We start from the raw sequence: 21,931 nt of genomic DNA, 5'->3' as shown, positions 1-21,931 counted from the left end.
TGTTCTTTTAACGTCCATGGAAGCTCTTGCTTGCGGCCTACTTAGGCCTGGTGTATGAGTGGATCCGTCTGGTGCACAGGCGCTTTAGGTTACAGTACCATATAGTTTTATGACCAGTATCGTGTCTTCATTATATTTCTCATTGTGGCAACTGCTTTTAGGAGAAGCGTGAGCAAGCTTTTTTAGATGAGTTCATGACGCGTCTTGCGTTTCTGCATTTTGAAAGCCTATGTAGAAAATAATAAAGATGCACGTCCGTGAGTATGTCTGTCGCCTACGTCATAGCACTGAGTATATTCTTCGTGTAGATTGGTGCGGGAGTGTCCAGTGTGTATATTTGTACAGGTGTGCTGACCGTTGGCTAGGTCGTCATGGCATCTCTAACGACGTGTAGGTTTTAGTCTAGTTGGTCCGTGCCGCAGGTGTCGGCATGGCTAGTGCGGGCTGCTGGGCAGGCAGATGGACACATCCGTATGTTCCTGTACCAGGGTATTTGGTCATCTGGTAGATGGGCAAACTCTTCTCGTGGCGGTTGTCTGGGTCATGACCCTTTAGGCCAAGCGCGAGAGGTGAAGGACGGGAGCCTGGTCTTCCATTCTCCCACTTCAAGTGCTTGAATGGTGGATCTAAAGGGGTCCAAGGGAGGAAGGGCTTGACTTTACACAGGAGAGAGAGAGCTGATACCAAGTTTTCTTAGCTATGTGTGTCTTGGAGGAAAGGTGTTTGTCGATGTGGAACCCAAGGAATAGGCGGAGGTATAGCAATTATTGCAAAATCCACCCTAAACATCAGAGAAGTAACCAGCACAACCCTACCTTCTACCGAACTTCTATCCGTCAAACTCCCATTATCTGACACACAAACCATACTGCTCCATATTATATACAGACCCCCAGGAGCCCCCTCCACCTTTGAAGAGGATATCTCTCTCCTACTCACCACCAATTTGAAACCAAAATCCCAAATCATCATTCTGGGAGATTTCAACTTGGGATTCAATGACCCCAATGATAACCAAGCCACTTCCCTTAATGACACGATTACTCATCTAGGTTTCACCCAACACATTAATCAACCTACACATACTAAAGGAAGATCCCTGGATTGGCTTGCAGATGCCAATTGCAACCTCTCACTGACTGACATCACTCCCTGTGCTTGGACTGACCATCATCTCATTACCTTCTCTTTACCTAGATCCTTACCATCTACCACACGACCCACAAAGTTACCTCAAATAATTTCCAGAAACAACCGTAACATCACTATAGAGAACCTCAAACCTTTTCTCGCGCCTATCAGTAAAGCTAATGTACCCACGCAAAAAAACAACCCAGCAGCCATAGTAGACCTATATAACAATACTTTAGAACTAGCCCTCAACCAGATAGCTCCTCTCAAACAACAAAAAGCCAAACCTATTGCCCACTCCAACAAATGGTTCTCAGCAGAATTAAAAGCTCTCCGTAATATTAAAAGAACTGCAGAAACTAGCTGGAGAAAATCCCCTTCTCTCTCCACTAAAGACAAATTTGCTTCAGCTGCCTCCACCTACAAATCCGCCATCTTAAATGCTAAGAAAGAGACCTACAACTTGAGAATACAAAATGCCAAATCTGGCACTAAAGAACCCTTCGCTATACTGTGGAAACATAGAAATTGACATGAGGCCGGGAAGCCCAAAAGGAAACACACCAACACAGGTTACAAAGGACATACAAAGCGCTTTATTTCAAAGTTACAAAGTTACCAAAGTCAATTGACATGCGAATAGCTATTCGGCTCTCTGACTAACACACGAACCTTCAACGTTAGGTTCGCACTGAAAGTGGGAGAGACCGACCATCGGGATGCTTGGGTTTTTATACATTTAGTACTGCATTGGCCAGCCCTCTTACAAGTTAACCATTTCTGGAACCATGGCTAGGGTTCGTAGCCAGGTCGAACACACAATTTCCATACATTAGATCAGTTCCGCTGATACGGTTACATATTTACACATAGGTTAAACAGAGGACAGGGTCTTAGTTCATGACCCTAACAAGTAGCCTACAGACATATTATTCATTCACGTGTGCGGAGGTCACCATGGCCGAAGTCTTACTCGAAATGTCATTCGGCCTCCATTTTGTGATTCAGGGTGACTTCCACACTGCAAGAGTACCTAAAATGGCGGCTAGATTCAAGATGGCGGCTTACACGATACATTAAGGTCAAGACCTTGCCGCGGAACCTATGTACATAGTATCCTTTAGACAGCTTGGCGTAGGCCAACATACATTTAAACGATGCGATTGGGGTCATAATATTATATCGATTTCCACAGACCCTCCTTTTGGCCTATGCCAAGTGCTAAAACATTATTTCCTAATACTTTTGAAAATACTTGAAGGCATCAGCATCCATAGGTTCCGCGTCATTGTCTGAAATGTCAATAGCCATAAAGTTGTTCATAAGAACTTCTTGCAACATGAATTCTTTAGATGCTGTCTTCGGGGTATATATTCTACGCCCTATTGCGCTCATAACTTGGGCACAACATCCCCCTATCATTCCGCATATACTCGGGAGGCATTGAAAACAGCAGCAAAGGAATAACAGAGTCCCTAAAATACCTAAAATAACAGAAAGCACCTTCCACCCCCAAGATCGTAGAGAATCCCAAAACCAAGTACTAAGGCTCCAATCTCCTACGGGGATATGGACTTCAGAACTAAGAGTGTGTAAATTCTGAATTGCTTTGAATATTGTTGCTGAAGAATCTGGTACAAAAACACAGCAAGCGGACCCCACTAATTTACATACTCCACCTCGTTCAGCTAAAATGACATCTAATGCCATTCGATTTTGAAGTGCTACCAATCTTATCGCCTTTTGCTCTAAGGTCATATTGTAAAGTATGTCCGTGGTCCGGTTGATTGTTTTCTCCAACACCCTCGCTAATCCCCTGATGTTTTCTGAATTTGCTATTTGTCCCCAGAAGGGAACTACTGATTTGGCTATATCCCCGAACACTTGTCCAGGGGTATCTCCATCTTTATCCCGTCGCGGGCGAGCCTTAGATACCTCTAAGGTACTGGCTATAAATACACCTGGTAACAATATCCCTAAATAACAAGTCCCCTGCCAATCCTTGGGCAACCAGGGAAAAGCTAAACTACCACACACAAAATAAACCGGTCCCCCTACATACAAAGGCCTATTTTCCCCAGTCAAATTTACAATATTTATACAAGGCTCGAAATCTCCCATTGGCCTAATGCCGTTTCTTTGTACACAGAAAGGGACAGAATCAGGACTGTGATTTACAGAAGAAGGAGGCATGGCATCCTTATTGCCTATCGGAGCCATCTTGAAAGAAACTAGATTTTGAAAAGGAAAAGAAAGTTTATCAGACGGCCTAATAGAAGCAATATTAGGTCTACTCCTATTTGCGAAAAGCGAGCATCCCAGGGAGTCAATTCACGTTTTTCAAATTCATTCAAATTAGTCCCATCGAAGTTCCCTGAGATGCTATCATTCCATCGGCCAAAAAAGAGTGCTCTAAGAGAGGCATAGCAAGAGGTTGTTAGAGGTAAGGGATGTATATACCATCCCAGTCCCTTGTTCCCATGTTGTGGTAAGTGAGTGCAGACCCAACAATTACTCCTATTAAAAATTGCATGCGTAGCATTCATCACTATCATCAAAGTGTTATTATAATATTTCTGTCTATGCCGAGAGTCCCTAGGGGACAGAGTGTAAAGGTGTACAGAGGGAGTCAAAACAGTTGGTACAATTTTGGTCGGTAACAGAGGCTTCAAGGGATAAATTTCTTCAAAGTACCAAAGTCCCACGGCAGCAGTTGCAAAACTAACAATAATCAAAACGAGAACACAACAGTACGTTTTCGGGGCCCAGGCACATTGTCCATTGTTCGAATTGGTCACCTCCTTATCTAATAGTTCAATACGAGGAGCAGCGGTGAAGGCGGCAGGCATCATAGTTATCCCGATCGACGGCCCCAATGTTCGTTGCTGGCGGCACTTCGGCCGCGCCTCTTCTTAGTCCTTCCCAACCCTAGCCAACAGAACCCTCCTTTTCTGTGTTCCAAAAAAGGGAAAGACAATAGTATTTCAATCACTCCTTTTTCTCCCAGATGCACGATACTCGTGCGGCGAGTCTATTTTCGTGGTCGAAGGTTGTACCTGATGGTACCCAAGTTTGTTGAATCCAAAAGCAAAGTATCGTCGCTCCCTGAGGGGAGCGTCGTATCAGTAGCGACGGAAGTCGCAGAGCTCGAAACAAGGTTTTCCAGAAGTGATTGATCAAGGGAGTGCGGAGACAAAATGGACGGCGCCCCGAGCTCCTCAGGCTCAGAGAACTTCTCTGACGCACTCACAACGCTGCCTGCTACTCCGAGATCAGAGAGTGTAGCACCAGCGAGGGGTTCTGTTTCTTCTGTAACGTGTGGCGTCGGGTGAGGGATCTTCTTGATATGTGTTGCATGTATCCAGTTCTTCTTTCCTTCCACCCGCACTGCCGTCCTGGTGACCAATAAAACCTGGTAGGGTCCCCGCCAGCGAGGCGCGAGACAGGAAGACCTTTCGTAGGCCTTCACCAGGACCCAGCTGCCGGGCAATATATCGTGTCCTGGGCCCGTAAACCGAACAGGTAAGGCGGCATTCACCTGGTGGTAAATGAAATACAGATTTTTAGTCAATTGATTACAATAATCTATGAGCAATACATTCTCCACATCCCTTAGGGCTTTAGGTTTAGGGAGACCCCAAATATTAGCAGGCCTTCCCATTACTACCTCGAATGGAGAGAGCCCAGTTCTAGTCTGGGGTGTGGTGCGCATAGCTAACAATACAATAGGTAAAGCATCTGGCCATTTTAATTTAGTGTCGGCACATGTTTTTGCAAGTTTGTTTTTCAAAATACCATTGTGTCTTTCTACCAACCCCGCACTTTGAGGGTGCCTAGCTGAATGAAAACGTTTCTCTATCCCTAAGGCAACACATATTTGCAACATTACGGCTGCGATGAAGTGGGGGCCGTTGTCCGACCAAATTATCCTCGGGAGCCCAAATCGAGGAAAATAGTCTTTTACCAAGATCTTTGCGGTGGTCATGGCGGTAGCATCTTTGACGGGGAAAGCCTCGACCCATTTGCTAAAAGCACAAATGATAACAAGAACATATTTCAAGTTATTACATCGCTCCATTTCAATAAAATCAAGGTGAATGGTTTCAAAGGGGACAGAGGGGGGCCCGAAACTTCCCCTTGGAGTCACTGTCCCTTTACCCACATTGTGCTGCAGGCAAATCATACAGTTCTGAATGTATTTTTTTGCAGTTTCCAAAATTTTATCATTCACCCAAACCTGCTGTAATATCTTCGCAATTTGCTGGGCACACACATGTGTTGGACCGTGTGCCATCGTGACCATTGCTAATACATAAGAATCAGGAAGCAACCATTTCCCGTCAGATGCATCCACCCAACACCCTTCGTCATCCAATTTCCCCATGCCTTCAGCCCATTTCCTAGATTCTTCAACAGAGGCATCAGTCTGAATATCTCGCACAGACCCAATGCCTTCATCTATTATACAACCATCTCTCACTTCCCTCGAGGTGTACATGTCTATGCTAAGGTCTGTAGCTGTTTGTCTAGCTATCAAATCTGCAAAAGCATTTCCTCTTCCCACATTGTCTATGACCTTGCGATGTGCTGCACATTTCATGATTGCTAATTGTTCAGGGAGTGAGAGCGCAAAAAGTAGTTGTACTATTAAGGGACCATGCTGAATCTTGGTCCCGTGTGAGGTCAGAAACCCTCTTTCCGACCACAGTTTTCCGAAATTGTGAGCCACCCCAAAGGCGTACTGACTATCCGTATAAATGTTAACTCTATGCCCTTGGGAGAGCTCACAAGCGCGGGTCAACGCTATAATCTCTGCGGCCTGCGCGGAGTTATGCGGAATCCTTTTAGTTTCTACGATCTTGTTCAAGGTAGTAACTGCATAAGCAGCTGTAGACGTGCCATTCGGAAGTTTAAAACAGGAGCCATCACAAAACAGCTCCCCTTCCGCATTCTCCAAAGGAGTATCTGAGAGGTCTATTCTGCCCTTTGTTTCTTGTTCGGTGGCATACAGGCAGTCATGTGATCCGTCATCGCCGCAAGCAGTAGTTTGCGGGAGAGGCAAAAGTTCAGCCGGATTGAGAACACAACACCTTTTAATTTGGATATGAGGAGCAAATGGAATTAATTCGTACCTGGTCAACCGGGCAGAAGTAAGGTGTTGTGTTTGAGTTTTATTCAATAGAATATCGACAGAGTGAGGTACCATCAAAATTAAATCGTGGCCTAGGACCATCCCCTCACTCTGTTTTACAGATGCAGCGGCAGCAGCAACAGCGCGCAGACATCGCGGCAAAGCGCATGCAACAGGATCGAGGGCGGAGGAATAATAGCCGCACGGCCTATTCTTCCCTCCATGTTCCTGTGTTAACACAGACAAAGCACATCCATTACATTCATGCACAAACAACACAAAGGCCTTATCGTAATTTGGTGTACCCAGAACCGGTGCTGAACACAGCGCGGCTTTGAGAAGCTCAAATGATCGTTGATGTTCCGATTCCCATGGCAATGGCAGAGAAATGCCCTTCTTCGTCAAAGCCAACATCGGTTTTACCACTAGGGCAAAGTTCGGGATCCACAGTCTACAGTAGGACGCCATCCCTATCAGGGCTCTGACTTCCTTCTGTGTTTTTGGGACAGACATGCCAGAAATGTGTTTTATTCGTTCAGGTGTCAATCTTCTCCCCTCCTTTGACAGGAGGTAGCCTAGATAGGCAACCTCCTGACAACAATATTGAAATTTCTTAAGTGAAGCTTTGTGACCATTTTCAGCTAAATGAACAAGCAACAATATAGTGCCTTCTTTACAAGCTTTCTCAGAGTCTGCAGCCAGGAGCAAATCGTCTACATATTGTAGCAGCGTGCAAGTAGATGGTAATTCAAGGGTGTCGAGCTGCTCTTTTAAGGCTCTACTATAGATACTAGGACTTTCAGTATACCCTTGAGGTGCCCTTGTGAATGTAAACGAGCGTCCCCCCAAGGTGAACGCAAACAAATACCTGCTCTCCTCATGTATCGGAATACTAAAGAAGGCGTTTTTTAAATCTACAACACTAAAGTGTGTAGCCGTAGCAGGGATCATTGTTAAGATCGTTGTTACATCAGGCACGATTGGAAATTGTGGGGCTACCACCCGGTTAATAGCACGAAGATCTATTATAAACCGGTACGGAATTGCATTGTCGCCTTTCTTATATACTGGCAAGATCGGGCTATTACATAGGCTACCTGTAATCTCTTCGATCACTCCACGATGTACAAAATCGGAGACAATGCATTTCAGAGCGCGCTCTCCTTCAATTGAAATTTTATATTGCGGAATGCGCGGTAGCTTAACCCCATGTTTCAATATTATCTTAACAGGATCGATGTGCAATATCCCGACATCATTATCGTCTATTGCCCACAAACATTCTGGGACAATGTCAAATTCGAGAGGTAGAGGTCGGGTCAAGTATTGGGAGTAAAAGGGTTGCTGTGGTGAAACTGTTAATCTTATTCCGTCAGGGGAACAATGAATCACTGCATTCAGTTTCTTCAACAAATTCAACCCCAGCAAATTTTCTCCACAGTTTGAAGTAAGAAGAAAAGGGCACTGGTCTGTAAAAGGACCCAAAGAAACGGATACCGGCGCAGAAAGCGGACAAACAGTTGGTATGCCAGAGAACCCTATAGAGACGTTTGTTTGTCCTGACAGTGGGATGTTTGGAACCCTCGAATGGTCGATGGAGCACTTTTGTGCTCCAGTGTCGATCAAGAACTGATGTTTCCTATTCCCCACCAATAATTCAACATAGGGGCCCTTCTGTATAACGGGAATAGGTAAAGGTTCCAAACGCTGCTTCGGGCAATCCTAGTAAGGCAGAACTTCATCAAAGGGAAGTTCCTCAGAAAGATAGGCGGCGGAAGGGTGATCAAATATATTTCTCGAGTCCATACTCGGAGTCTGATTTTCCCGTGAAAAAGGTTGCTGGGGATCTTGTAGAAGCTGACCCCTATCAGGGCCCCCTGCTCCGGGGCGGCCCCTTGGTCGCCTACCCATACCTCCAAATGTGCCTCCTGACCTCTGACGAAGGGCAGGGCACTGTGCTCGCCAGTGACCTTCCTGGCGGCAATAAGCACACTGATTAATATTTATAGAATTTGGAGGAGTATTTCCTCTTGGAATATACTGACCTCTAGTCTGCGTCATACCTCCTCTGGGGTTTCTGACAATTTGCTGCAACAATACCTTAGTCTTTAGGTCACCCCTTCTTTTTTCGATTTTCTCTTTTTCATTATTAACCCGATTCTCATAATACTGAGCCATATGCAAAACCTCTGACTGAGATTTTGCCTGCCAAGCGCTCTCTGAGGACATAATTTGTGACTGGATGTCGGGCAACAATCCACGCACAAATTTGTCCACAAACAACCTCTTCCCCGAATCTGTACCTAAATCCTGTCCACTGAAGTCGGAGAACACCTGTTCGAATCTATTAAAGAATTCAGTAGTACCTTCAGTTTTCCCTTGGACGCAGGCCGTAAGCTTGTCCCAAATAATCCTTTTTTCTGGGATTATAGTTTTTAATTTGGCAACTATTCTATCAGGTAAAGTGAGTATTACCTGGGGTGGTTTCTCACCAGCTGGTCGTTCCCCATCTATTCTAGTTAAGTTTACCCATGTATCCCCTAACCCCGGCACATCATCTATTGTTCGTACCTGTTTCCATACATCAACAGGTAAAAGCACTGGAAACAATAAATCCATGTCACTTAAGGTGAACACAGAAGACTGCAAAACGGATTCTATTTCTTTGTAAAACCCTGTCGGGTTCTTCCTGATATCAGGGACTGATTGTCTAATCGTGTTCACTTCCTGTCGAGAGAACGGGACGTGAACAAACTGTGATACGTAATGTGCAGGGATATCCACCGCGGCAGCACCAGTCGCCGCGTTGGCGGGGATTTCTAATTTTGGGACAAGGGTCGGAGGGACCTCTCTCATAGGCAACTGAGATATAGGGACCTCCGACCGCTTACTGAGCAATAAGGCCAAATCGAGCGCTAAAGCAGCTGTAGAAGTGTCGGGCGAAAAAGCTCTTTTACAAATACCCAATAACTCTATGGGGCAACCAACCTTCTTCCTTATACATTCCTCCTGTAAGTGCTGTACCATCACTTGGATTACCTTCCTTTGCATCTCTACCGTGTATTGACTATATGTGTCATACACCTCATCTGGCGGTATCGATGAATCCGAGATCCATCGAATCGCGTCTTTGGTACAAATTCGTACTTCCTCAGGTGCTGAACTTCGGCACGAAAGGAACCGTTTCTGTGCATACATCCTGTCGTCCTCATCATCCTCGTTTTGTAACCTTTCAAAATCCCTCCTAAACTCAAACAATCTGTCAACATGTCCATATACTTTCTGCTCTGTATCCCTCGAAAGTGCCAAGGCATTCAGATCTCTCACCCCTTGTGGGAGATCCGAAGTCTGCAATCTACCCCACATTACACCTAAATGAATCCCCAGTCCTTCAATAAAAACGTTTTTCTCGGGAAAATCGTGCAAATTAGATAATGTTGAAAGTACATCAGTTTGATCACCTTTTTCCATGCAATGTTTAGCCCAAGCAAATAGTTCCTGTTTCCTGCCCGCAGGAACAGTACTACGAGTCACAATTTTCGACCCTGCACCGGGATCTGATTTAGTGAACACGGGACTCCCCAGAATCGGAGGTGTAGGTGAACCTAACAAGGGTGCAGGGGAAAGAGGTAATGTAATAGACGAAATAGACAGAGGAGCGACAACCAAAGAACTAGGGGCAGTAGGCTGCGCAGGAGGAGTAGGAATAACGATAGGAGCAATAGCAGGAACGGGCAAGGTGCCCACAACGGGAGCATACGGAGGTGGCGCTGAAGAATCAGGCCTCCGTTCGTTTAATATTTTCTCAATAAACTCCTCGGAAACATGGAAATCTTTAGAGGGGTAAATTTTCTGGACCCCGAGCGAGAAAGCTCTATCCATCTTCTGAGTTTCATCTAATCGTTTTTCCTTGTCATACAACAATGCCTTTTCGGCATTCGTTTTATGACGTCGTGCATGTTTATCCCTACTTTTAAGCTGCTGTAATGCTTCCTTTTTCCAATTTTGTAACACATCAAAGGCTGCTGGCCTAGCCTTCTTTTTAAGCAAGATCGACTCTAAGTATTCAATACGGGGGATCTCAAAGCTACCATTGATTGGCCACTGAAATTCGGAGGCATTTCTGGTCTGTCTGTGCCAAATGTCATTAAATACAATACTACCAATGCCATACTTACAGTACATAGTACACGCCGGCGACCCCTCCTGTGGTGCCGGACGGCTAAATTCCAAAGATTGTCGATCGCTGCGGAACAGAACCCTAAAGCAGCTAGACAATTTCCCAGGCATTTCTCAAAAAATTGGTGTTACCTGGTCCAATAATTGTGTCTGCAGATACAATACGCCAAATTCAAATTGTCAGGGTTAAATTAAGAGCCGGGTCACGACTGCACCTGACCAAACCTAAGGAGGACCGTACGGTTTACAAAGGACTTCAACTAACAAATTTTACCTGCGTTCGGTGGTTTCGGCAAATCTGCCCGCCTCGGAATTGGACCCTCGTCAAGATGCCGTGTCAGACCGCACGACTATCGCCCAAGGATCGGATCGTGCAGCGCTGCCGAGGTATCGTGTCTCGATCGGTCGGGCCCGCAGAATCACACCGTCCGATCACGATTCGATAGTCTGCGTCAACCTTCAATGATCCGGCATCAATCTTGAGGGTCCCTATTCGGGCGCCAACTGTGGAAACATAGAAATTGACATGAGGCCGGGAAGCCCAAAAGGAAACACACCAACACAGGTTACAAAGGACATACAAAGCGCTTTATTTCAAAGTTACAAAGTTACCAAAGTCAATTGACATGCGAATAGCTATTCGGCTCTCTGACTAACACACGAACCTTCAACGTTAGGTTCGCACTGAAAGTGGGAGAGACCGACCATCGGGATGCTTGGGTTTTTATACATTTAGTACTGCATTGGCCAGCCCTCTTACAAGTTAACCATTTCTGGAACCATGGCTAGGGTTCGTAGCCAGGTCGAACACACAATTTCCATACATTAGATCAGTTCCGCTGATACGGTTACATATTTACACATAGGTTAAACAGAGGACAGGGTCTTAGTTCATGACCCTAACAAGTAGCCTACAGACATATTATTCATTCACGTGTGCGGAGGTCACCATGGCCGAAGTCTTACTCGAAATGTCATTCGGCCTCCATTTTGTGATTCAGGGTGACTTCCACACTGCAAGAGTACCTAAAATGGCGGCTAGATTCAAGATGGCGGCTTACACGATACATTAAGGTCAAGACCTTGCCGCAGAACCTATGTACATAGTATCCTTTAGACAGCTTGGCTTAGGCCAACATACATTTAAACGATGCGATTGGGGTCATAATATTATATCGATTTCCACAATACTAAGAGAACTTGAATCACCACTGCCCCCTACAGAGGACTGCATCAAAGACAAGGCCTGGTGTAACAATATCCAGCTCGCCCTTGCTAACAAAATTGCCCTCCTACAAACCAAGATAGAAGCAAAAAAAGCTAGCATTGCCTTCAAGCAGAACCCCAGCAGCAAAACAAACTACACTACCCCTATCTGCCCATCTTTCCACTTCTCACCAGTCACAGAAGAGGAAGTAATCAAGATAATCGCCAGCCTCAAACCATCCAACTGCAAAGGTGACATTTGCCCAGCATCCGTCATCAAAGATGGTGCTAATGAATTAGCCCCTCTCATCACCTCTCTGATCAACTCCTCCTTCAAAAACTCAGTGGTCCCCAAAAACCTTAAAGAAGCGTGGGTCCTACCCCTGCTAAAAAAACCTAACCTAGATCCCAAAATCCCCACTAATTACAGGCCCATCACCACAGTCCCATTTCTTCTCAAAATCTTGGACAGGGTAGCCTATCTCCAAATACAACAACATTTGGAAGAAAATAACCTCCTAGGCTTGCGACAATCCGGCTTCAGACCAAGGCACGGGACTGAAACTGCCCTCTTGGATCTAAAAATCCAAATGGATGACGCCAAAGACAAGGGCAAACTGGCCATCTTGCTCTTGTTGGATCTCTCTGCTGCCTTTGATCTGGTTGACCACCAGATCCTCATTTAACACCTCTCATCGGCTGCTGCATTCTCTCAGAATGCCACCAAGTGGATCCAGTCATTCCTGTCTGACAGGACGACCAGAGTCTTCGCCCCCACAGCGGCTGCGGACCCTATCCCAATCACATGTGGAGTGCCGCAAGGCTCCTGCATTTCTCCCACACTTTACAACATCTTCACGAAGCTCCTATTTGACCAACTTGACGATCTGGGTGTCAGCTACACTAATTATGCAGATGACACCCAAGTCCTCATCACGCTCACTGGCAGCTATGAAGAAGATGCTGCAAAGCTTAATGATATCTATTTAGAAATCCAAGCCTGGATGGCCACACACAGTCTTTGCCTTAACGACGATAAGACAGAATTGCTTATCGTAGGCTCCCAGGCTCGCCTCAACAAACTGGACCAAAGGTACCAATCCTTTACCATTGATGGCAACATCATAAAAGTCTCCAAAGAGGTTAAAACATTAGGTGTATACTTCGATTCTACCATTAAAGAAACAAATAAACTCTACCATCTCAGCTACCTCATACACCAATAAATTGATCAATGCCTGTAGGCCTTTCCTCTCCACCTCTAGCTGCCTCACCCTATCTAGAGCGCTGATATTGTCTAAATTAGACTATTGCAACACACTCTACTTAGGCACTACCACCAAAAATTTGAACAAACTCCAGATCCTGCACTAAATAATGCACTAAAATGTGCCCTCAACCTCCCGCGCAAGGCGCACATATCCACGGTTAGAAAAGAAGTCCACTGGCTCCCGATCCGTGACAGAATTAACTAAGAACACTGGTCATCACCCACAAGTGCCTATCACATACTGCCCCACGATACATTTCTGACAAATTCGCTAGACACTGCCCCACTAGACCCACCAGAACACCTTACCTACACCAACTAACGATCCCTAATTATAACCTAAAAACAGCAGGGGGCTCCAGTTTTCCAGTGCTTGAAGCACAATGTTGGAACACCCTCCCCACTAAAATTAGATCTGAAGCCGCACTCTGGCCATTCAGAGCCATGGTAAAATCATGGCTACTAGCCTAAACAGCCAGACTCTCACCGACATGACTAGCTAGCCGCCGCTCTCTACCTGTAGTAATGTTCACTCCACCTACAGCCTACTCAGGACCAACCTGTAACCCGGTCCACTTTAGCCACTGTAACTTTTTTTCTTTTTTGCATATTCTCTGTACATACTTTTCTTGGTATATTCTACTCTTGTATGTAACATCCAGAGCCTGGACTAATGTACGTTCTGTCTTTTGCACTATGATGCTCGTGTAACGATATGTAACTCTGCTGTACACATGATTATGCGCCCAGTTACCTGAGGGTTCGGATGCGCTTTATAAATAAACAAACCAAACCAAACCAACCAAACCAAAGGGACTTGGTGCAGGAGGTGAGCTCAGGTGTGAATCAGAGTTAATGGTTGTTAACGATGTCTGGATGTTGGGGTGTTCGGTGTTGTTAGTGAGGAATAGGAATTCGGTCTTGGAGTGGCTGAGCTTCAAGTATGCACTGGGCATCCAAGTCTGGATCAGCGAGAGGCAGGTTTTAAGTCTATGGATGTCCTTGATGGAGTCGATCTTGAGGTACAGCTGTGTGTTGTTGGCGTATTGGTGGATTTGGATGTTGTGTGTGGCTAGGAGGGCTCCCAGCAGCTCCATGAATAGACTGAAGATCTCTGGGGAGAGGATGGAACCGTGCAGGACTACACAGGTGATGGGCAGCATTGGCAATCGAGAGGAGACCATCTGAACAAACTGCTGGCGGTTGGCAAGGTAGGACTTGAACCGCATAGGACAAGGTTGCTGATCCCCATGCACCAATGTAGAGTGTATGTAAGTGCCTGATGGTCTACTGTTTGGAAAGCGGCCAAGGGGATGAGTAGAACCAGGAGGCAGGGGTGGCCGTCATCAAGAATGTTTAGGGCATCGTCAACAACCTGTATGGTTGCAGTCTCCATGCTGCATGTGGGTCTGAACCCGGATTGGTAGGTTTGGAGGACATTGTGATGTAGCACAACACCAAGGTAAAGGTGAGTGAGCAATCTTGATAGAGCTCAACAAATACGGTCCACAGCCTCCCTCTTCCTTGAACAGCTTCCAGCTGACATAACTTCTTAATATAACATTCCATAAAATCATGGGGTTCTTTGATGTCACCAGCTGATGTAGAATTCCATTAATAACAATAATACAACTATGGGCATTGTGAGACATTTAACTATATACACTATATAACAGATTGTTGGTGTTGATGTGTTGCTGTAGTTGTGTGGCTACTGCTTTCTCAATGATCTTACTCAGGAAGGGAAGATGGGTGATGGGGCGATAGTTACCTGAGTTAGGGAGCGGAGGGTCTTGAGGATGGATGCCGTCTCTATGCAATGTGGCTTTGTGAGCGGCCAGGGTTTCTACCAAGGCCTCTGTCGAGAGAGGTGGGTTTGTGGATGCAGAGCTGGTGTCCATGTTCTGGTGAATCTTGATGATTTTGCCGATGAAGAAGGTGTTGATGGCAGTGGGTTTTTCTATTGATGTGTGGGATGGCAGGGGCAGGTAGCGGGTTGATGCAGTGCTTGACCGCTTTGAAGAGGGCTCTGCTTTTGTTTTCGGCTTCTGCTATGGTGTTCTGATAGTAAGAGGCCTTAGCTGTGTTCATGAGTTGCCGGCAGGTTGCTCTGAGTTCCTTGAGGAGCGTCAGGTCCGATGCGGTCCTGGAACAGCGGCAGGCTTTGTCTTGTTTCCTGATTACTCTTTTGCTGAGGTTGAGTTCTTGCGTGTACCAGGGTGCTGGTGGTTTTGGTTTGAATGTGCATTGTTTCGGAGGTGGTTGTCGGTCGATGGAGGCTGAAAGGGTGGTGTTGATGCCTCCAGTAGAGAATCACAATTCGGTTGGAGGTGTTTGGTTAATGTAAGGTGGAGGTTGGCAAGATCTTCCGCGAGGGCTTCCACCGGGAAGTTCTTGAAGGACCTGAAGGTTTGTCTCATGTGTTTATGCTGAGAGTTCTTAACTGGGGTGGTGTTCAAGATGTTTAAAGGCAGGGGGGCGGTGCTGTTACTGACAAGTTTGGCCCGCGGCCGAGAGGCATCTCGCCATTTGCACCCATGTAGTTATCTACATGGGTGCTAATAGTGTCTTTTTAAAAATGATGTAAAAAAGAAATGCACCTTTGCAACGCAGTGTTGTCCCATGAAGTCTGTTTTCATCGTTGATGAATGACATCATCGACATTGAAAACGGACTTCAGGGACAGCACTGTGCGGAGCCGGGCCTCACAGCAAAGGCAATTTTCTTTTTCCTTTAAAAAAAAAAAGTCACCATTCGCACCCTTTTATGGTACTACATGAGTGCTAAGTGATGTGGGGGAAGGGAGAGCGGAGCAGGAAAGTGGGCGCTGGCTACCCAGGCTGCTTAGTACGCAGGCTTTTACCATAAAATACATCATGATTAGCCAACACCTTCCAGGAGCTAATGGAGTTTTCAAGCTGCCATATTCTGTAATTGCCATACATTTGCATAATGGATTTTATTTTGGGCAGGTTTGCATTCCTGATTGTAGCATAGGTAAAAAACAGACTTGTGCTGGTCTTAGTACTGGCACAGCAAAATAAAGATGTGATGGCTGGAAGGTTTAGAAGTAATCTTAAACCTCTGTAAATTGCTCTGGGCAACCCCCCAGACCATCGTTTTTTGCCTGCCAAGCCAATACAGAAAGGGGGAAGACCATATGCAAATCAGGCTTGGTCCCACCCCCAAAGTGGAAGTCCCGCCCAAACTGTTAGGTCACATCCCTTCTGCACGAGACCACAAGCATACCCAGACATGTTTCGGCCTCATTGGGCATCGTCAGTGAGGAGTAGCTTGGGTCTCTAGGCCTAGCAGGCATGGGCCCCACATCTGGGCTTACCCGTCCCACTCGGGTGACAAAGCAAAACAAAGATGGGATGGCTGGAAGTTTTAGAATTAATTTGAAACCTCTGGCATGACATACGTATTTGCATTAGTGGTAGGACTGAGGCAACGACTAGACTTGCAATGATGTTAGTTCCAGGGCTGTCACAAGGAGGGTTCAGGGGGTGCAAACTGCCCGGGCCTCGTGCTTGCGGGGGCCTCACGGTCACCTCCCCTAAGGAGAAGGCAGCACCGTCTCCCGTGTCCTTAATTCACACGAGGGACTGGGCTGTCTGCTCTCTGCCCCTGCAATGATTTTGCTGTTTGTTGCAAAGCCATTTGGCTCAGCAACAAACAGCAAAATAATAGGAGACAGCAGGGCTCAGAAGTGAGCTCTGCTGCCTCCCGTTATTCAGCTGACAGCGTGGACATGCTGAATGACAAGAGAGGACTCCTCACCTGTCAGTCAGTCAGTGTGTTCACGTTGCTCAGCGTGAACACGCTGACTGATGGGAGAGGAGTTCTCTCCTGTCAGGCAGCATGTGTACATGTCGACTGCATGGATGCTTTTGAAGGGTGCATGGAGGTGAGGTTAAGTGTTTTTTTTATTTTAAATTAAATGTGTATGTATGTGTATTTAAATGAAATGAGTATGTATATGTGTATGTGTGAATGCATGCATGCATGTTGGTGTTTGGAGTTGTGTAACTGGTGGATGAATGCATGGGTGAAAGTGTTTAATGTGAATATGTGTTCAGCCCCACCCCTAAAATTAGCCGCCCTGGGGGCCACTTCATTAAGGGGTGGGTTCCTGGCATCAGATGTGCACCTAGGCTAAAATGTCGGGGGAGGGCGACTAACACTTCAAATGTTGGGAGAGTCGCTAACATAAGAGGCTGTGAGGGAGGGGCAAACTTCTTTGTGTGGGGTCATCCAATATCTTTTCACATTCGAATGATGAGACTATTCTGGTGAAACTTCAATGTTACAAGCAGCTACCTTTCGCCTTCATTTCTGAACCATCACATTTAAGGACTGCTGTGAGAATGAGATATCTCATCTCACCACTTTCCTTCTAATCACTCTCCTAGCATGCAAGTGCTAACCCCACATCACAATTTCAATTACCTAAAAATGTATGCATATGAATGCAGGTGCTAACAGTAAAATGTTTTATGTTAGTAATTGCAGGGCCTTTGTTAACAGCGAAGCCAAGGCACCATTTAACGTTTGTGTCCTGTTCGGTCTGACCACGGCTCTGTCGGTCAACCCGGCGGGGGCTGGATGACAATTTTGAGAGCGGATAGTGAGCCGGGCCAATAAACCCATCGCACTTTCGGTCTCCCCCCTGAGGGATGGCACCTGGGCCTTTCACCTTTTACAGTTGAAATGGGCCCCCAAGTAGCTGCCCCCATGTTGGCAGTTTTATGACACAGAAACCTACTGATAATCTGCAGCTTTGAACCTCCTTGCTGCATTATTTTGACTTCATTATTGATTTAAGCACTCCACAAGTGCCTTGGACCATTGTTCCAATCAGACGGGGTGCCCCAAACATCAAAAAGATCCAATTCAGAGGCTGATTACTTTCATAGTGCTATGCTAATCTCGGGAGAGGTGGGCCATCTAAAAGCTAAGACCAGAAGTTAAGACTTTGGCTTTCTCAAAGTGAGTCTGTTGATATCGCATGGATAGGCTTTTGTGCTCTGCATGTTTGATGCTGATGGTGCTCCTTAACGAGTGCTACGGGCTGGCGGCGACACATCGAAAGAGGCCTTCTGCCTCAAAGTGACCAGGGGCTGGCGCTGCCTATGGAGCCAGGCCGAGTCAACAAAGCCGCCCAACATTCCAGCAAGGGGTTAGATCCCGATCTGCTCAATGGTGTTGCGCCACTTCATGGCATTCTTTTTGTTTGGGTTATTAGGTGTGCCACCAATAACCCAAAACTATTGCTTTAACGAACAGACAGTGGTGGAAATAGATTTTTTTTCTGGGGCATCCCTACTACTGCAGTGAAGCGGCCCAGCGACAGGAGGATTAGGAGGGTGTAGGGTAGGTATTTTAGTCACTCCATGAACACTTGCCTCTTCCACTCAGAGGATTTATCGTCAGCAAAGTTCAAAATCTGCACCTCTTCTAAACCTAAAAAATGCACATCAATATTTCCAGTACAGTGCAACATTGACAAGGGATTTCACAGGGCTCCCGCTCAGACCCTCAAGTGCTCTTGTGGGGAAGTGTCTCACTTTGGAACCTAGCGGCCACTGTTTAAAGCATGAACACACCTGAGCATTCTAAAATAAACATTTGGGCACAGATTTCCCAGATTGTGCAGCTGTATTTCCAATCTGGTAATTATTTGCCAGAACCTGGGTCTGGGAAGATCCGTCCCAATGATAGCATTGAGTACAGATAGGAAGAAATGCAATATGAGGAGGGACTTGCAGATGTTGTTTAGTTATTTGCCCACCCATTGACTTCTCATGGCCATGCTAATCCCTATGGCAATTCTCACCCAGTTCATGCCCTCCCCACCCAAAACACCTCCTCACTGGAACTCTTTGAGCTAGCTTTAAACACGCCTTGCCATCAAACGTTGCCCTCAATGTGCCTGCCAGTGTTTTCTCAAAGTAATCTTCTGAGAGTTCATGACTTCATTGGAGTTGTAAACACAGAACTGGTATAATAAAAATGTCTTAATCAGGTCTGCCTTTGGCCACTCGATTTAAAAACACCCTGCGTGTATTTCACTGAAGTCCTGTTAAAAACAAGCATTGGCAAAGGCAGCAGTTTTGGCTTGAGTATAAGTATTAGGCATTTGCCAGGCACTGCTATTAAATGCTCAGGTACTCCAACCATTTTGCATCGGCACTTTTAATGGCCAGCTAATACCAATACAGTAGTGCCTTTCCCATGCTTACACAAATGCCCAAACTGTTAGCATTGCCAATGCTCCTTTTGCTTTTCCCTTGATGCACAGGACTATGCATCAAGGTTAAAGCAAACATACTACTTGGTTAAATTGGCCCACATTGAATGCAGGCCAATCTAGCCAGTAATAACACTTATGGTACACAATCAGCCTGGATATACTTTCTGTGGCATGGAGTTTTTACTGGCTGGGAGTCCGTACATGGTAACAATGGCATATATTGATGCAGCCTGCATGGACATACATGAGAACAACCAGTATGAATATATTTCTATACTAGCATATCTTGCGTGGAAAGGCAGGTATTGAAAAATTTTCCTGTGCACGGTTTGTGATTTGCAACTATTGGGATTTTCCATGTGCTTCTAAACAAAACCAATTGCAAACTGTATGGGTTTCTACCCAATTTTTCAAAGAAAGTGCTGTAAAATACATAATTTTATACATAATTTTAACCCAATGTTTCAAACATTTTCTTGGCCGGTGAGAACCCCCCTCAAGCAACTCTTGTTTGGTTGGGCTCCCTCAATGTGCTCTGTTGATCCTGCCTAATTGGCACAAACATTTAAGCCTCTTAAGTTCAGAAATGTACCAGCCTCCACTGTACATCATTTGTCACTGTGTACGATGTGTGTTTTAATGCGCACACAGGAGCAGGGTTCTCCTTAATGATATGATATGGCATTTATAACATGCCTGTACACAAGTGTTTCTAGGTGCGACAAGGCAAGGAGGGGGAAACAAAAGAGTAGGACAAAACACAGATTTTACTAGGCCTTGTGTCATTCAGATCGTGCAAGAGCAGAGAAGGGGGAGATGGAGAAGTGCCGAGGGTGGGGTAGGATGCAGAAGTGCAGGAACAAAGGAGAAACAAGAGTGCAGCCAACGGGTGGCAAGTGTGGGTACTCATAAGTACAGCCAACGGGTGGAAGAGAGGGCACTGTAGGGTTACAGATACAGACCACAAGTGCAGGGGAGCCAAACGGCAGTGCAGGATTGCAACAGGACAGGCAGGGACCTAAGCCCGAATTCAGAGCTTGACCAGGTGACCAGTGCAAAGAGACAGGTCTTGAGTGGCTTCCGGAACCGGAGATGGTCCTGCTCAAGTTTCAGAGAGGCAGGGAGGCTATTTTCAGAGGGAGGCCACAGCCGAAGAAAGAGATCTGCCCTCAACTGTTTGCTTGGATAAGTGACTGACCTCAGAGAGTTGGAGGTGGCGGGGTGGAGAGCTCATGCCATCCTATATATATTTATGCATATGATACAAAAGTTAGTCCGGCATAAACCTTTCTTCAGTAGAGAAATCTAACTTTGCTGTAGTTGACTTGGAGTTATAGTAATAAACCATATTTGGCATCCTGCACACAAACTCAAAGGGAGATTTCTCGAGTCTCCTGTTTGCGGAGGTGCCGCCGCTGGCTGAGTGCAAAACATTGTAAGGGGGCCTCACCAAATGTTTTGCCCCGGGCCTCACCACATCTTCTGACAGCCCTGGCTGGTTCAAGTGCTTACACAAACGCACACGTTGTCAGTGCACTAGGGCAAAGGCCATCAATATTTGAACACTGTTCCCGGGCATCTCACAAAAGTTAGCAGGCGCTTCTCTCCAGAGAGAACATGGCACGATAACCTGTTCTAAGATGAAAGTTTGCAGCACACACTTTTTGCTCCCTGTACCTTTCACAGATGGGAAATAACCATTTGCATATCAGTCTTTGTCCCGCCCACATGGGCAGTCCAGCAACGAAATGCTATGGCAATTCCTTTTTGAACAAGAGTACCGACAGCAACCCCATACACGTGTTTCAGCCTGGTTGTACCTCATCAGTGAGGTGATGCTGTGCCTCTCTGAGCACAGTGAGCAGGGAGACCACGTCTGGTTGCCCCCAGGTAACTTAGGGTGACCAACCCCAAGTTCCTACAAATATTTCACAAAAGGTAGCAGGCGCTTCTCTCCAGAGAGAACATGGCACGATAACCTGTTCTAAGATGAGAGTTTGCAGCACACGCTTTTTGCTCCCTGTACCTTTCACAGATGGGAAATAACCATTTGCATATCAGTCTTTGTCCCGCCCACATGGGCAGTCCAGCACCGAAATGCTATCGCAATTTCTTTCTGAACAAGAGTATCGATAGCAACCCCAAACACGTGTTTCAGCCTTGTTGGGCCTCATCAGTGAGGTGAAGCTGTGCCTCTCTGAGCACAGTGAGCAGGGAGACCACGTCTGGTTGCCCCCAGGTAACTTAGGGTGACCAACCCCAAGTTCCTACAAATATTTCACAAAAGGTAGCAGGCGCTCCTCTCCAGAGAGAACATGGCATGATAACCTGTTCTAAGATGAGAGTTTGCAGCACACGCTTTTTGCTCACTGTACCTTTCACAGATGGGAAATATCCATTTGCATATCAGTCTTTGTCCCGCCCACATGGGCAGTCCAGCACCGAAATGCTATGGCAATATCTTTCTGAACAAGAGTACCGACAGCAACCCCACACACGTGTTTCAGCCTTGTTGGGCCTCATCAGTGAGGTGAAGCTGTGCCTCTCTGATCACAGTGAGCAGGGAGACCATGTCTGGTTGCCCCCAGGTAACTTAGGGTGACCAACCCCAAGTTCCTACAAATATTTCACAAAAGGTAGCAGGCGCTCCTCTCCAGAGAGAACATGGCATGATAACCTGTTCTAAGATGAGAGTTTGCAGCACACGCGCTTTGCTCACTGTACCTTTCACAGATGGGAAATATCCATTTGCATATCA

The 21,931-nt window shown here is 46.1% G+C and overlaps 1 long non-coding RNA gene across 1 annotated transcript in view; it reads right to left on the bottom strand.

Annotated features, from left to right (window-relative positions):
• Window positions 1-1,710: 1,710 nt before the first annotated feature.
• Window positions 1,711-21,931, bottom strand: part of LOC138453722 (uncharacterized) — a 52,840-nt gene continuing 32,619 nt past the window's right edge. The window contains exons 2-3 of the long non-coding RNA XR_011260506.1: window positions 10,716-10,945; window positions 1,711-4,669 (exon numbers count right to left, since the gene is read on the bottom strand). This is a non-coding gene — a long non-coding RNA (uncharacterized lncRNA). The remainder of the gene's footprint in view (window positions 4,670-10,715; window positions 10,946-21,931) is intronic.

This window comes from Ambystoma mexicanum, chromosome 4p (assembly GCF_040938575.1).
Source record: "Ambystoma mexicanum isolate Mex_15411 chromosome 4p, UKY_AmexF1_1, whole genome shotgun sequence".
Lineage (NCBI taxonomy): Eukaryota > Metazoa > Chordata > Amphibia > Caudata > Ambystomatidae > Ambystoma > Ambystoma mexicanum.
This window is presented reverse-complemented; position numbering and strand designations above follow the sequence as displayed.